This window comes from Tenrec ecaudatus, chromosome 9, assembly GCF_050624435.1.
Source record: "Tenrec ecaudatus isolate mTenEca1 chromosome 9, mTenEca1.hap1, whole genome shotgun sequence".
Classification (NCBI taxonomy): domain Eukaryota; kingdom Metazoa; phylum Chordata; class Mammalia; order Afrosoricida; family Tenrecidae; genus Tenrec; species Tenrec ecaudatus.
The window spans coordinates 130557599-130565160 of NC_134538.1; positions in this window are offsets into that span (position 1 = coordinate 130557599).

Sequence of the window (7562 nt, forward strand, 5' to 3'; positions counted from 1 at the left end):
CCTCCCATTTTTCCTTGGGCAATAGGAGAGCAATCAATTTAAAAATAATTGGAGAAGTTTCTGTTTGTTCAGAAAAGTAAAGGAAAACATTCCTCCAACAACACTACATAGAATCATTTGCTTAATAGCATTTCTAATGTTGTGAATTTATTCAATCTACTCTTTTCTATATTAAAATGCAAAAACAATTACTCTGGATGTAAATCCTCGAAAACAATCAAAGTTTCTATTAAATCAAAGAAGAGACAGTTAAGCTGCAGTGTGATTTGCAGATCCTCATGAATAGACAATACTTAGAATGTTTCTTACTAGAATGAAAAAGAAATGTCATACAAAAAAACTCACTGCCATGCTGTCCATTCTGACTCACAGACACCCAGCTGGACAGAGTAGAACTGGCCCTGTGGGTTTTCAAGGCTGTAACTCTCTCCAGGACGGAAAGCTTCATCTTTCACTGGGGAGTGTGGCTGGTGGTTTCAAACTGCTGACCTTGTAGTACCAGGACTTCTCTCATGAAAAAACAAAAAAAAACAAAGGCGGTAGAAATGAAGGAGTTCCTGCCTTGTTTCCCTCCCTCTAGCACTTGCTCCTTTTCTTCTTGTGTTCCTAGATTCAGAATACAAAAGAGAAATCTTTTTAAAACTTCATTTATTGTCCGAACCATTGAAACATATGAAGACAGGAACCTGGATTACGCTCCACTATCAGCCCTACAGGAGGGAGAGACCTCCTCTCATCATCTCTGATGAACAGTTGACACTCAACTCATCAGTCACAGAGGAGTGAGCATTGTCTCAACCTCTTAGGTCCTTTATCTCTGCAAAAAAGGTCCTTGGTTCACTGTTCTTTTGGACGCTTACATTACTACTCCTTAGAAATGCAAAAGAAGCATATTTAAGTAAAGGCAACTGAACATGATGTAACACATAAAAAGAGCCTGTGCACATGCGAGTGACATGAGTTGTACTGCCCTTTGTCTACATCAGAAGAAAGATGAGACTTTCTCATCCCGGAAGACTTAGCCTTGGAAACCCAAGGTCAATTCCACCCTGTCCTGTAAGGCCACTCTGGGTTGAAAGTGACTTGATGGTCATTACTGTCTACATCAAATTTCTAAAACCCACATTCTTTCCTTGAAGAGTTCCTGAAGCAGGCATCAGAAATACGAGGCTCACTAAATGTGGTGCATGTGCTGATTAAATGTCAAGGCCACTGATTTGTTGTTTCAAATCTAGTAAGCAATACTTTCTATGAGATAATGAACTCCCACGATTTATTTGCTACTGTTAAATGTCTACAGAAAACCACGCTGCTGCTCACTATGAAGCTCTGAGACATACCTGGGGGTACCCCCTCCCCTGCAAGAAAAAGAACAGAAAACGGAAGTGAGCTGGGAAAGGTGGCATTTTCATAGTACACACTTACCCATCTAGCAACTTGCTCTGAGTTAGTACACCCAGTGGCATTGCCTGGAAAGGTTTTCTCTAGCCACAATGAACTTTTTCATAAAAGCAGTTTGGCTCAAACCTTGTTCTTAGTGATGGCTGGTTTAAGAGAACAGCATGCAGCTGTGAAATTTTCTTTCCTGCTTGGGAAAAATGCCACTGGAACTGTGTGATATTGAACACAGCTTACAAAGACAGCACTACGGGGAAGCCTCAAGTGTGTGAGTGCTTTCCTCATTTCAAAAAGGTGAAACGTTGATTGATGACAAACCCCAATCTGGACGTTCATCAACTTCCAGAATGGACAAAAATGTTAACTCATAGTGCACCAGGTCAGACTGTTAATCAAGCTTTCTTGTTGGAGGTTCTGAAAGGATTGCATAACAGGGTGTGACAAAAAGGCCTGATTTGTGGCAGATGGGAGACTGGTTTTGCCTCCACGACAATGCAATTGCTCACACAGTCATCTCAGTGCATCAGTTTTTGGCAAAAAAACAGCATGCCTCTCTTGCCCCATGGACCTTATTCATCTGACCTTGCTCCCTGCGACGTTTTTGTTTCTGCAAATGAAGAGGGACATGAAAGGACAGTGATTTGAAAATATATAGGAGGCGGAGAAAAAAATGAGGGAAGTACTGTCAGCCATCATAACAGATGAGTTTGAAAAATGTTTCCAAGAATGAAACCACAGACTTGCCAAATGTATTAAACGTAATGGAGAGTACTTTGAAGTTGATAAGGTTGTTTTGGGAAAAAAAAAGAAATAATAATCATATAGCTTAGAAAAAATTTTCCGGTCTTTTGGGATACCCTATCATAGCTTTTAATACCTTACACTCACACCATACTAACAACTATACATAACAATTTGAAAAATTAAAAAAATAAACAAGTTAAAATAGAATTTTATAAGTATACTATCCCCATTAGCCCCATACACTATTTCAAAATATTATGAGGGTAGAGATTGGATTGGAAGTCTTCCTATGATTGTTCTTTAAGTAATCTGCATTTAATATCAGTTAACCAATTGCCAAGAAGCACTTGTGGCACGGTGATGAAGCGCTCACTGATCACTGAAAAGCGGGCAGTTCAAACTGAGCAGCTAAGGGTGCGACAGGCTCTGTCAGGATCCTAGGATAAGGGTCTCGGGGTGGTATGATGGAGAAAGTGGTGAGGGACAAGAGGGAGCTGATCTGATATCAAGGAGTTCAAGAAGGAAGACAATATTTTGAAACTGATTTTGGTAACAATTATAAAATATTGCTTGGTGTGATTGAACTACGGGATGGTATGATGTCTAGCTTAGTTCCTAATAAACTGATTTGGGGGAAAAATAATAGCCTTGGAAACACTGTGGGGAGGTTCTTATTCGGAGGGTTGGGTTGCCATGAGTCAGAGTTGACTTGGCAGCAAGAGGTTTTCCGCATCAAGTTGTTCTGACCCACAGTGACCCAGTGTGTACTAGAACTTCCATGATCCACAGAGTGGTCAGCAGGTGATTTCTCCCATGGGAACCACTGCGCCTTTCTTCCCAGGAGCTCCGGACGACCTTTCAGTTTAACTGCTGACCTTGTTTTAATCATTGGCACCAACCAGGGGTCACCGTTCTCCCTGTGGAAGTGTTTTCTGATGGGTTTGTTACCGCTTTGTAGTCCGTTGCTGCAGGCCCCTCCCCACACACACACATACACAAACAGAAAAAACAAACAAATGTCTTTCTTTGTTTGCCAAGGATTATCATCAGTCAATATTCTACTAATAAATTGTCAGGAACAACAATTACCAGCAAATCCGAGGCCACAAATGAGCGCCTTGTAAATGCAAAGTTTTCTGTTTGTTTTCATTTAAAATACATTCATAAGAATTTATAATGAAAAGCAACGACCGTTCCCTCACTAGCTGTTTATTGAGCTCCAGGACTGCCAAGACTGCTTTGGAGGGAAGGTATGGGAGATGGAAATCGAGAAAAGAGGAAACCTTTTTAATCAAACAAACATTCTCATGATAGTGGTGGGAGGCAAGTAAAAAATGAAAACAGCAAAGAGATAAAAATAAAAAGCAAATAGATAATTCTAGATAATCTTGGGGGTTATAAAAAAACAAAATAAAGGGAGTAACTTAGGAAGGTGCTTTAAGCTAAGTTGATAAGGCATCCTTGAAGAACAGCAGAACACAACCAAAATGAAGGGCAAATGTCTCAAAGGATTATTGCATTCACGTGATTACAATATTATTTAACCTGTCCGTTGCCACATATGAACATCCATTCACTTTTCTTTCTTAACTTTTTTAAAGGTACGATTTAAATTCCATGATGACAAGAAGAAAATGTGAAATTTTGTGACATGTTAAGACATAGGCTCTTGTGGCCTGAAGGTATTCTGTTAACACCTGTTAGCAAGGGCAACCAGGGAGTGATGATGTTTAAAGTGAAGCACTGTAAATATAGCCTAAGAGGATGCTGACTGGCAATGGAGTCAGAGGCCTTAAATCAAGCCCAAGAATTGTCAATTAACAACCTTTTCACTTTGACCAACTCATTAAGCCTCCAAGGCCTCACCTTATCACCTGGGAATTGGACACAGCTGTAGTGGCTGGCAATTATTGTGAGACTCAAATTAGACCATATTTGAACACAGAATCAAATTTTGGCAATGATGGCAGCTACTAAGATTTTTGTTTTTGTGGCTGGCAGGTCTCATGATACGATGGAAAACAGGAATGGGAATTCTAGGAAAATGTTTAAGTATAAATAATATAGCAAAGACTCAATCTGTGCATTAAGCCTACATTAAAAAGGATGGTGTTCTTTTACTAATCAATATTTCTCCATAAAACTAATAAGCGAACCCAAACCATACCTATTGACCTGACTCATAGAGACCCTCTAGGACAGGACAGACAGAGAAAAATGGCTCCACAACGTGTCTGAAACTATAGATCTGCACCGACCTGACTTCTTCCTCTTTCTCCCACAGAGGATTAGCTTATAATAGTATAGGAGAGCACTCTGGAGACACAGAGCTTTATGTGTTGGCTGGTAACCACATGGTTGGTTGTTCAAACCCGCCAGCAGCTCTGTGGAAGAAAGATGGAGCTTGCTGCTCTGGTGAAGATCTACAGGCTCAGAAACTTACAAGGGTAGCTCTCCTCTGCCCTATAGTGTCACCTAGAGTCGGAATTGACAAGATGGAAATAAGCTTTCATTTCATCAATGCCTGCCCTAGAGTGTCACCCAGAGTTGGAATTGACAAGATGGAAATAAGCTTTCATCAATGCCAAGTATCACTATCCTGTGAATTGGCTAAAGCATAGCATAACATAACATATCATAAAACAATTTGCTTTGCCTAATCTAAAATGAAAACCTGAAACATATCTCTAAATTATGTGGAAAGTATATCTATTCTTCCAAACAGGGAACTTTGCCTAAGCTCTATATGAGATGGATATCAGGCTTCTAAGTGCAAAGCTGAGGTCGAGTTTCAACCTTTTATACAAGGATTGTGGAAGAATTAGATTTCCTTTGGGTGTCTCTACTCTAGCCATGCGCAATCTCCAAAAATGAGGCATAAGTGGGCATATTACCCAAGCTCCTCAGTGAGATGGCTGTGGTAAAAGACTTAATGTTAGCAATGGTCTATCGCGCCCATTAACACAAAATTAAAATTTGGTAGGCATTGCAAACTACACTGCTTTCCTTTTCAGATAAAGGGCCATTTAGTCTTTTTACTGTCCCCCTGAACTTTTGGTCCATTCTATTTAACACTTACAAGGAATATATATTTCTTTTTCTATGCCATTGTTTCTGGGGATCTCATAATCCCCTAATGTCCATTACCCAAATGAAGTCTAATTCTTCGATGGTATAGTGCTCCAGTATCACTGGAATATCTTAAAGCAAAATGCACCATAAGATCCATCACAGGCAGTTGAAACACTAATTAAATCACATGCCCCTGGGTTTATCCATGATTTAAAACATATTCACGGGTTTCTCAGGCAACCAAGCTTTTCAAGGTTCTCTATACAAGGCAATCCTACCCAAGTAGTTCCAAGCAAAGGGCTGTGGTTAGCGCTCTGATGCCCAAGGGTCTGGTGCCAACCCAAAGGTGATTGCTCCGGACCCACCAGCAATTCAACAGGAGAGAGGACCTGGCGATCCGCGCCTGTAACGATTCACATTCTGGGAGACCTGCTTGCACAGTTCCACCCCTGCCCCAGAGCAGTGGTTCTCAGGTCGTGACCCTTTCATACAGTTTCGCACGTGGTGGTGACGCCCCAACCATGACATTATTTTCGTTGCTACTTCATCACTATACTTTTGCTACTGTTATGAATCGGCGCCCCCTGTGAAAGGGTCATTTGACCCTGAAAGGGGTCGCGACCCACAGGTTGAGAACCACTGCCATGGCGGGTCCTTTAGCGTCAGAATCGACTTGCGTGCACACACCCCAGCCATGAAGGCTGTTGAGGGACTCCCTCTAAAGTTAAGTGATTACAAGGTAGGTGACAGGATAAAGGAAACCCACACCTGAATCAAACACAAAACCAAAAGCCAAACTCACTGCCATAGAGTCAATGCCTACTTACAGGGATCCTATAGGGCAAGGTGTAAATGCCCCTGTGAGTGTCTGAGCCTATCGCTCTTTACAGGAGTAGAAAGCCCTGTCTTTCCCCTGAGGAGCACTGGACACATAAGTCACGGAGTTCCACTGACCTATGGCACATCAGGTGCTACCTCTCATCCTCACCCGGATGTCTCCGAAGTACCACCAGGAAGTGATCTTGCATGCATTATTTCTTCATAAATATACGTATCAAAGTAAATATGCAAACAGAGAAATACACATACCTACTGAAGTTGATGTGATATCATATATATCTACTTCAGTATTAGACAAAGAGCTGACGACTGATCTGTACAGCAATGGGTTTCCACTTGTAGAAAGGTACCCCACCCCACACACAGTCATAAAAATTGCCTCCACGCATAGTTTGAAAGATTACTTTTGAAACTCTAAGCCATAACACAGAAACTTTTTTTTAAGTTCTGGATGAAGTTTTTGTTGTTCTATTTTTAAATCTTTCTTCTAGACTCTGGATACAAATATAGCAATGTTGTTTGTAAGCAGATTGTTAAGAGTACAGAGTGGGAAATCACAGAGAGAGAGAGAGAGAGAACACACTCTTTTCAATGGAAGACAGGCATAGAAACCCAGGCTCGTTATAAGAACTAATGATACAGACAACAGCTGTGTTATCAGCCCTCTGAGCTTCACTAGCAGAAAGCCCCCCTCCATCACCACACTCATGGACAGCAGAGCTGACCCAGCCCACTCCTGGAAATGTGGCTGGGGGGTAATCTCGTGCATATTGCCTCTGAAGAAATTCTTTGACCAGGGGAGCTGATTTTGTTTCATGTCTTTTCAAAACACATATAATGTCCAATTCTTAGGAAAAATGTAAAACAAAAGTACCCCTGCTGTTTTGTTCCATCATAATGAAAACCAATGTTTGATTACATGCAGAAGAAAAACCCAACTGCCCAGGGACCATCTACTCTGAGTTTGTATCAGAAGAAAAGTCATTTCTGAAATGCGGCTTTGCGTTCTCTGGAATGATATTGCAACTCAAATAGTTGTTCAATTCCTATCAATAGTCCATCGTTTGATTGTGTCCAAAGGCTCCCTTATCTTCATGATAAGCCAATACTTTCTGTTCTACCAAACGGGCATGACTCAATCAAGAAGTAAAAGTGAGATGACAATCTTTTTGCTGCCATATTTTGAAAGATTAATGGTACTTTGAAACCATCCCTCCTGAGCTTGGTATGGAAGCATTTATTGCAGTAACCGATACTTTTTTTTAAGTCAAACTGTGTGTGTGTTTGTGTGTGTGTGTGTGTGTGTGTGTGTGTGTGTGTAACAGAGAGAGAGAGACAGATACAGAGAGAGAGAGATATCCTTCCATGTATTAGGACATGAGACCCTGGGAGCAGTGTTTGTGAAATTAGAGAGAAACATAAGTCAGCAGGCACACGCTTGTCCATGGAAGTAACTTCAACCGGAATCTGTTTTGTCTATGTCTTCACTATGTGAAGACGATGGACAG